Source organism: Theropithecus gelada, chromosome 9 (assembly GCF_003255815.1).
Source record: "Theropithecus gelada isolate Dixy chromosome 9, Tgel_1.0, whole genome shotgun sequence".
Lineage (NCBI taxonomy): Eukaryota > Metazoa > Chordata > Mammalia > Primates > Cercopithecidae > Theropithecus > Theropithecus gelada.
Window position 1 is genome coordinate 110,539,447 of NC_037677.1, and position 10,120 is coordinate 110,549,566.

Sequence of the window (10,120 nt, forward strand, 5' to 3'; positions counted from 1 at the left end):
GGGAGTCTGCTCAACTCTCTGCTATATTGCCTCTCAAAGTAGGTATTCTTAAAACATAAATCTTTCATAACTTTATATATTTATAGTAACTTAATCCAAAGAACCCCAAAAGTACTAGCAATGATTGTTTCTGCAATTTAAATCTATTTAATTAAGCAACTATGCATTATATACTGTTATTCAGACCTTGGAACAGTCTATAATTGTTGTTTGTCAAAAGATTTTATGTACTAATTTTTCTTAATTTCAGATACTATCCAGAGTTTTTCTTGGCAGGTAGATGTATTAAAAAAATAGCTTTCCCGTGTTAGCTGTTTCAAAAATTGTTTCAAAAGTTCTAACGGTTGGTCCTCAAAAGGTAATTAAGACCTTATCATAAAGAGCCTTTTGCACAGGACTATCTCAAACCCTAAGGAGGTTATTCATATTTAAGAAAATTTTGTTGTATTAAATATTAGTCCAAGTGAGCTCTAGAAATATAGTCTTCTGCTTTCTTGTTTCATAAATAACACTGGTATGTAGACCCCTCACCATGACTCAAATATTAATATATGCAATTCTGTTATAGTAAAGTTTTTACCATGGTCAACTTATTCCAGCATTAGGTACTTTTTGTTGTTGTTTGTTTGTTTTTGAGATGGACTCTTACTCTGTCACCCAAGCTGGAGTGCAGTTGTGCAATCTCAGCTCACTGCAAGCTCCGCCTCCTGGGTTCAAGTGATCCTCCTGCCTCAGCCTCCCAAGTAGCTGGCGCTCACCACTGCTGGTACCCACCACAATGCCCAGCTAATTTTTGTATTTTTAGTAGAAACAGGGTTTCACCATGTTGGCCAGGCTGGTCTCGAACTCCTGACCTTATGTGATGCACCTGCCTTGGCCTCCCAAAGTGCTGGGATTACAGGCCTGAGCCACCATAGCCAGCCTAGCATTACTTGCTATTTTTTTGTTTTGTTTTGTTTTTGGTTTTCTTTGAGGTGGAGTTTTGCTCTTGTTGCCCAGGCTGGAGTGCCATGGCGCAATCTCAGCTAACTGCAGCCTCCACTTCCTGTATTCAAGCAATTCTCCTGCCTCAGCCTCCTGAGTAGCTGGGATTACAGGCGCCTGCCACCACGCTTCGCTAATCTTTTGTATTTTTAGTGGATGTGGGGGTTTTGCCGTGCTGGCCAGGCTGGTCTCGAACTCTTGACCTCAGGTGATCTGCCTGCCTTGGCCTCCCAAAGTGCTGGAATTACAGGCATGAGCCACTTTGCCCAGCGCACTAAGTACTATTAAAAGAAATTAAGCAAAATGCTATGTACCAATGATTATGATTCATGATCACGTAAACACAGAATGCAGACTTATCTTTTCATTCTCACTGTGCTAATTAAGTAGTAGTATGGTACAGTAAGGAATTTGTTAATTTTCTTATAAACTCCCTCTCCTGAAATCCATAAGGAAATGTGATAATAAGAAAGTGATAATAGTGTCATATTTTAAAAGTAGAATCCACTGTTAATCACCAAGATTACCTTTTCTTCCCCCTGTGGCACAGTTTATTTAAATGAAGTATTAGCAATAATCATGTCACTATTTTGTCCTGAATAATTAAGAGTTTGCTTTTTCCCATGTCTTTGCAATAGGATAATATAAGCAATAGTATTAAAAGTCAAAGGCTTTACTAATCTAGCTATATGTATTCCATGACTAACAAACCCTGGCCCCTTCACCTATGAGTGCTAGAGGTTCCCCTGGCTGCCTCTGGCTTACAGAAGGCTGCCCCAGTCACAGAGCCTGGGTAAGGTGGAACAGGAGGCAGCCTCACTTGGCTTTTCTGATTGCACCCCACCTGTTTCTGAGTGTTGGTTTGGTTTAATTCTTCTCAAGGGTTGGAGTTGGAAAGTGAAAACCATAGACATTCGCTGTGGAATGTTTGCCTGGTTGTTTTGGTGTGTCCCTCTTCTTCACTGGCATGTCGCTTTCAAGTGTACCAAAGGACATTTTGTTCTGTTGAGAGCCCCAGGACCAAAAGGAAAGTATTGCAACTATTTGCAAACATACTTCCCTACCTATACGAGCAGCCGTATACTAAAAAGCACTAAACAAGCACGAACAAACACTAAATAGCCTTATACCAGAAAGCATTCTTGTAACTGTCAGGGCATGGTATGAATTCCTTCCTCTTTAAGCAGCAACTTACTACAGGCTTGTTGGCTTTAAGTGATATAGAATTACACAAATGGTCAGTTATTTTTTAATGTTGAAAACTTGAAAGTGTGAGTAATATGGACATAGTTTACTACCTTTTGCTTTTAATATACTTGGTTATGTATTTCCGTTTGAAATAAAATGAAAGGAGACCTCAAACTAATGCTGCGAAGTAGACAAAATCAGCGCTCAGATTTAAATCCGCCCAATTTAGGTTTTTTTTCCCTTCCCTTTTTTTTTTTTTTTTTTTTTTTTTAAAGAGACAGGGTCTTGCTCTGTTGCCCAGGCTAGAGTGCAGCAGTGACATGATCATAGCTCACTGCAGCCTGGAACTCCTGGGCTCAGGATCCTCCTGCTTTGGCCTCCTGAGTAGCTAAGACCACAGGTGTGTGCCACCACAGCTGGCTAATTTCTTAAAATTTTTTTGTAGAGATGGGGTCTTGCTTTGTTGCCCAGACTAGTCTCGAACTCCTGGCCTCAAGCCACCGGCCTCGCAAAGTGCTGGGATTACAAACATGAGCCACCATACCTGGCCTGTTATTCCTTATTTATCTAATGTGTGCTAAGCTTATGAAAAATATATGTTGGGGTAAACAGGGCAAAACGTTAGTTGAGAAATTATGCTAATTAATGGGAAAAATAGACACATTCCTCTCTGAACTTTTAGAAGGACTCTGCCCTACAACTATCTTCTGTTTTTAGAATTTGTAGTCACTGTTCTTAGTGCCACTGGAAATATATTCATTCTTTGAGCATGTGCAGGATGGGCTGCCTGTTGTATTTATTACACTTTTCAAAATGCTAGCAAGTTTTTGTTTGTATAGAGTTGGAATGTATTGTTCATGCATGCCTGTGATATTCATCATCAAAATATACCTGTAAAAAATAAACCATCGCTTCCTCTCCACACCTTAGGCCTCCCTCTTACTAAAAACAATAGTAGTTTCTGTAGAAGTTTTGGTGAGAAATTATGGTTATATAAATAACAGATGCGGCAGAACAAGTTTTGTTGTAGTATTTTTTCCCTAACATTTCTTAATAATAGCTCAGTTTTCAAAGGAGGGGAACAATACCCCATGTGAGTTCAAATTAATTTTCTCTACTTTGAGGTATACCTTCCTAATTATACTTTACAGAGGCTAATTTTTTTAAGTTTAAATTCTCGCTGTTAAGTTGCATTGAGAAACAATTAGAAATGTTGTAATTGTCATCTCTTTACATGTGGATTATGAACAAATGAAAGTTTGCTGTGTGATTGCAGTTTCAAATTATAACATTTCATAAATATGTCAGTTTTAGAAACTCAGACTCTTTCCCATCTTTTGTATGGATAAAGTTTATGGTTTCATTTCTGAGAATAGAGTTGGTCTGCTGTGCTAACTTCATGTTTCTCATTCCAAAGGCTTGATTATATTTTTTCCTCCGGTGATTAAAAATGCAGCGAAAATCCAATTTACAAATTCATATATTGATATTTCTAGACGTAGTCTAGTTCTAAAAGAATGTACTTGGTGTGCATTTTTAAGTGTTTCATGTAGACAGATTAATATATTTTTGTACAACATTGTATTTCTACATGTATTTCAAGACTACTTTTCGGTGACTTTTTCAAGTGCATGTGTTAACAGAAGATTGGAATGAGTGCAGTGGCTTTACTAGTCAGGAGAAGTGTAATACAAGTGATCATAGAAGGTGAGAATGTGTTTATACTGTACATGGAAACCTAATGCCTCTTTTCTAATGCTTTGTACATTTTTTTCGTGAAATAGATTAAATATTTTCTCTCTAAAACCGTGTTTCTGTTTTAATGTGCTTTCTAAGTATATCATGAGGTAGCTCTACTACTTAGAAACTTGTAAGCCATGATTTACTTGAGCTTTTGGGGAAATGGAAAGCAGAATACTTAGTTTAAAAAAAAGTTTTTTTAACTGCAAGCAGATACCTCAAGATCAAATCATACAATCATAATTACTATAGATTTTTTAATACGTATATCGGGAAAGGGTAATTATTCAATAAATGATACTGGGAACATTTGAAAAGAACAACAACAGAAATTAGATCTGTACCTAGCACTGCACACTGAATTTGAAAGGAATGAATGAATGACATGACATAAAAAATAAAATTACAGAAACGCCAGAAGATAAAGGAGATGAACTATAATGTTGAGGGTGAAGATGGCATTCCTGAGACTGACCCAAAGCCCAAAAGCATGACTGGAAAAGCTGACACGTGTGACTCCCTAAAAATTTTAACCATCTACATAACGAAAGAGAACAGAAATGAAAAAAGGAAATGCAAACTGTGAAAACATTTTCAAGACACAAAATGGACATAGGATTACTATGTGTAGTATCTGAAGAGCTCTTCTAATCAGAGGAAGACATCCCAATTGGAAAATTGGCAAACAATATGAGCATGCAGTTCACAAAAGAAAATAATGAAACATGTTCAGTCTCAACAAATCATGAAATGCAAATACATTCATTCAGCTATCTATTAAGCACCTGTTTTATGCAATATTCCAGGCCCAGTGATGAACAAATTAGACAAGGTCTCTGCTCTAGAACTTGTAGTTGGAAGGAGAGATAAGAAAATGAATAAAACAAAAAGAATAAATGCCGTAACAAGGTAAATAGGGGAGTCCAGGCCTCACAAATGAATTTGAATGATGAGAGAAGCCCAAGTCATGCACACCCACCTGTGGGAAGTGCAGAGGCCACGTAGGCATCTGTTTTCCAAAGGGATTCCACCAATTCCACTCACACTGGCCAAGTACATGACAGCCAGTGGATCCACGTTTTCTCCATTATATTGTCAGACTTGAATTTTTGCCCATTAGATATAAGATGGTATGTCATTGTGTTGATTTGCATTGCCATGACCACCAGTGAAGCTGAGCATTTTTCTCACTGATCCAGTAGTTGCACTTGTAAAAATTGATTTAGTAGAATACTTATGTGCACAAAAGTGTGTCAACATTGTAATAGTAAAAAACTGAAAATAACCTAAATGTCTCAATGGGAACATATTAAGTAAACAATGGTCTGTCCATACCATGGAATATAATGCAGCCATTAAAAATAATCAGACATCTTCTGGGAGGCCGAGGTGGGCAGATCACGAGGTCAGGAGATTGAGACTATCCTGGCTAACACAGTGAAACCCCGTCTCTACTAAAAATAAAAAAAATCAGCTGGGCGTGGCGGCGGGCGCCTGTAGTCCCAGCTACTTGGGAGGCTGAGGCAAGAGAATGGCGTGAACCCGGGAGGCGGAGCTTGCAGTGAGCCAAGGTCGTGCCACTGCACTTCAGCCTGGGCAATAGAGCAAAACTCCATCTCAAAATAATAATAATAATAATAATAATAAATAATCAGACATCTACTTGTACTCACATGTTATGTGAAAAACAAATTTCTGAATAAATGTAAATCTTATTTTTAAAAGCTCCATACACATCCACATATGTACATCTATAACCCATCCTTGCTTTGCACAGTAATGCATGACCATGAAAATGACCTTGCAAGCTGAAGCTGTGCAAAGCAATCTTAATCAATGAAGGAAAAGATGATTGTTTCATGACCTTTAAAAACATCCGCGAAAATATTAAAAGCTCTCTGTCAATTATAAATGAATGGAGAAATGACAAACATAGTAAAGCTAGTATTTATTTAGTATACCATACTTTAAAACATTGCAAATATTGAGAATTCAAGTTTTTGTCAAACTTACCAAGAGCATTTGAACAGTGCTTGCTTGCATCTTGTAATTTGCAATACAGGGCAAGTACCTTTTCTATGCCTTGGAAAATTGTTACATTCCTTTCAGTTGTAAAATATCTCTGAGAGTTCTTTTGTGTGTTTATGCCAGCATCACTTCCTTTGGGACTTTGTCTTTTCATTACAACCCATTTCTTCACTTACGTTGATAAATACTAAGTTCACTTTCACTAAGTGTCTCTGGCTTCTTACCTAGAGTCTCTATCAAAGAGTGCAGTATCAGCATTCCCACAGTCAGCCCAAATTTTATTTCCAGTGTTACTGCTTTTCATTTCTTTGCTGTATTCTTTGTCTTTTTTGGCCAGTTACCTGTTTTAACTCTCCAGTTTTGTAAAATGTCACGTGCCTCTATCACCAGGACACAAAAAGGCAACACAACTACACATGTTGCTGTCTGTGCGTAACAGATGCACGGTGACCAGTCACTGACGGATTTTGAGATAAGTTACATTATTGGTTACTGACCATGGGACACACCTGTTATTAGTGAGTTGTGGGTTGAAGAGCTAACAGTGAAGTTTGTACTTAGTAATTACAGCTAATATGCCATGGAAATGAAATTTGAACTGTGTTGTTTGGGGACTGGTGTTATTTAAGCCATGTAACTGAAATTGTGCCTGTCAGAATTGTTCAAAGACTGCCTGCATATATATATGCATAATATATGCATATATGTGCATCTACACACATATCTGTGGAAATATATAAAGGAATAGAAAAAAATATACTAGGACACAACAAATTCCTAATTAACAATATAGAGGTGAATTTAGGGAAGGGGGCAGGGAGGAACTAGTATTTATTGATCTTATGCTATTTTTGTATTGTTTGAATTTTCATAGATTAATACTTTTTTAGAACAAAGTTGAGTAGAAGGGCTAGGTGTGATGGCGCACACCTATAATCCTAGTACTTTAGGAGGCTGAGGCGGGAGGATCACGAGGCCAGGAGTTCAAGACTAGCCTGGGCAACATAAGGAGACCCTGTCTCCACAAAAAATAAGTGGGAAAAAGATTGCTTCCGTTTCCCACAGTCACAAGGCTTGCTTTGTGTACATTCTGGAAAAGGTAACCAGAATTGTAATGAGAATATAAGAATGTTGAATACATAAATATTTGGGGGAAAAAACCCTATGATGGTTATCTTAGAATATAGGGAGAAAAATATAAAATGAGAGTAAGTGTGCCACAGCTTACTGCAGTGTCTAAGATACCAACTCTGTGCTAGCTGACCCGACACTGTCACTTAACAGAATTGCTTCATCTCCATTGACATTCAGTTTCCTATTTGTATCTGGATATTAATACCCCAGAATTATTTTATGATAATGTTAGAAAAGCACTTAACACAGTGACTAACAACTACTAAATGCTCAAATCATTGCATTATTCATGCCATGGAGAGGAGTGAGTTTTCTGCCAGTGAATGTCTTCAAATAGAGTCTGGGAGGTGGCTGATTGGAGTATTTATCACGTCGAGAGAAATGGAACCAGATGACCTGAAGTTCTGAGCCATTCTCAGAGACCGTGATTTGAGATATTTATGGAAAAATCTGTTTCGCTTTATTTCAAAACAATAATTTGTTATTTATTCCTTCAGATTTTATAATACTTTTTGGAATGAGACATACACTACAAACCAATTCAAAAAATAGTGCATTTTACAGATACGGAGTTTTAATAGGGCTCAGAAAATTATTTAAAATGCTTTTAATCAAATGCAGCTTTATTAGTGGATACAATTTTGTATAACTCTAATCTCGCTAATTCGATCTATATATATTTATTATAAACTCTTAACTAGGTGAGAAACTTAAGACTTAAAAGGATTTTGAGGGGGAAAAAAAGTGATATTCACTCCCCTCCCTTTTTTCTGCATAAGTAGTTCATGAGAAATATTTGCAAAACTCTTTATATACATAAAACTTAAGCTATTTTAAAACTCCATTAAAATGAAAGGTTTTTTTTAAATCATGGGCTATTCAACATACAGTAATCAAGCTATTTTACAAATCTGTGACCTCAGTCTTACCAGTTTTCCAAGGAATATGCTGTTTTTTATTGAGGTTTTTTTTTTTTTATGACATCTGGAATACATCTAGATCTTTATGATATTTTGTGCTCATGTCTTATCTTGCCAGCTGCTAAGGAGCAGAAATTGTCAAAGAAGATCACTGAACTGACAACTGTATTTCCACACTCCTGCCCTTTGAAATCTGCCTTTTAGTATGTGAGGCAACCTTCATCAGCATGTAGTAGCATGTCGGTGCTGGCTAGTTACTTTTCAAGAGGGAGATAAATGCCTCAAAATAAACAATGGAATTGCTTCAAGTCAGTTTTAAAATCTTTAGTTTTAATAAAACTAAAATGAGAAAATGTTTTCACATTAACTGCTTGGTGCCATTTTGCTGTTCATCAGACCACTTTAAGTTTACTTTCTTTTAGTTCAGATAATTTAGCTTTTTAGTTTAAAAATATCTCCACAACTTTTAAACTATGCTTATATCTCTCTTGTGAGATATACAATACACAAATTGTATATACTAAATTATGTATGCCAACATTTTATGTATATATGTGTATGTGTATATGTATATATGTATGTATATATACATACATACATACACACGTACATATATATCTTGTGAATTTGACCAGTTACAGTTTCTAGTTTCCGCTTTGTGATACCAGAGTCACAATTCTAGTCAATCTTAGGGTATCATTTTAGTAAGTAGTAACTTTCATCAAACTTTGAAAATTGGGATTACATATGTTAAGCATATTTTAATTTCAGTTGCTAAGAGAAACTAACAGATTATCACTGTATAATGTGTCTGCTGTTACTTCTGCTTATTGAAGAAATCACTGAACTGCCACTGAAGAGTGGGAGGCACCTAAGAAAGGCTGAGTTCTGGAATGCTGCCAACACATGAGAAGCATGAATTTCTCCTAAGATGTTTAGGGTTTTCATTTGAAAGGAGTCATCTCATTCAGTAGTATCCTTCTCTTTAAATTGACATGGTTCTATATTTGGCATTTCATTGGAAATGACATCACAACCAAGTCCCTTATTAGAGTAGGCAAGATAAGGAGGATAGGATAAATATTTGAAGTATAGTTTATCTGCCCATCCTGGAAGGGGAAGAACAATAGCTTATCCATGTTCAGGAAGCTAACATGACCTAAAAATCCTAGTGTTGCATGGGAGCTAATGAGGCTGTTTACCCTGTTCCCTCGTCTTTGGGCAGGAGTACAGTAAACTTAAGTCAGCCTTGCAGAAAGTCAAGTAGAAAAAAACACCTGCTTTTATTTGTGTAACTTTCTGGAGGAAGAACAAGATAATCATCTTCATGGCCAAGAGCCTTCTTTGGTTCCCTTGCACCTTGCTGTTACAAGTTGTAGGATACCCTTGGGTGTTTTTGCTGTGGTTCAGTGTTACAGGCAGAAGGTACAGTACTGAAGTCATTTTAATAATTTGTGTTAATAAAGCCCTTCTCTCAAAACTTACCACAATGAGTGAGGCGATAGAGAAGCTGCATTTTAACCACTTGTGAGATTAACCATGTGAAGATAAGGATCTAGCCTATTTTAAAATGCTATTCTGCAAACTTTACAGGAAGTATATTCTTGTTTAACAGCCCTGTCAGGAGATGATTCCTTGTGTCTAATGTCTGTACCCTGCTGTGTGATGTAAGCATTCCACTTGCTTGTTGTTCAGTGAACATGTTTCCTAGCTCTTTATAACCTTAACTTTCTCATTTCAAAGTGAATCATTTCATATTTTTAACATTTCTTCAGTTCAGTATTAATTCCCCACACATATGCCTGCTAGATCTTCTTTCCCAGTCTTCTGTTTTCTGTCAGCCTTCCCTGAACTGTTCACAGCCACCTGGAGTTATAAAGCCAAGAAATAAACAAAGCATTCTGTGGACAGGAGAGCCAATGCTGGAAATGAAGGTATATTCCTGAATGGCAAACGAGGAACTCCAGTGAACAACCATAACCGGTAAAAATTGTTTTTAAAATAGCTATTTAAAGTCTCTGAAAATTGTCCCAAAGGCATGTAGTTAATGAAAGGTTTATTCAAGAAAATCTAAACCTCGATAAGAACTGTGAGAGTCTGTGACACCAGAGTCATGACCATTCCTT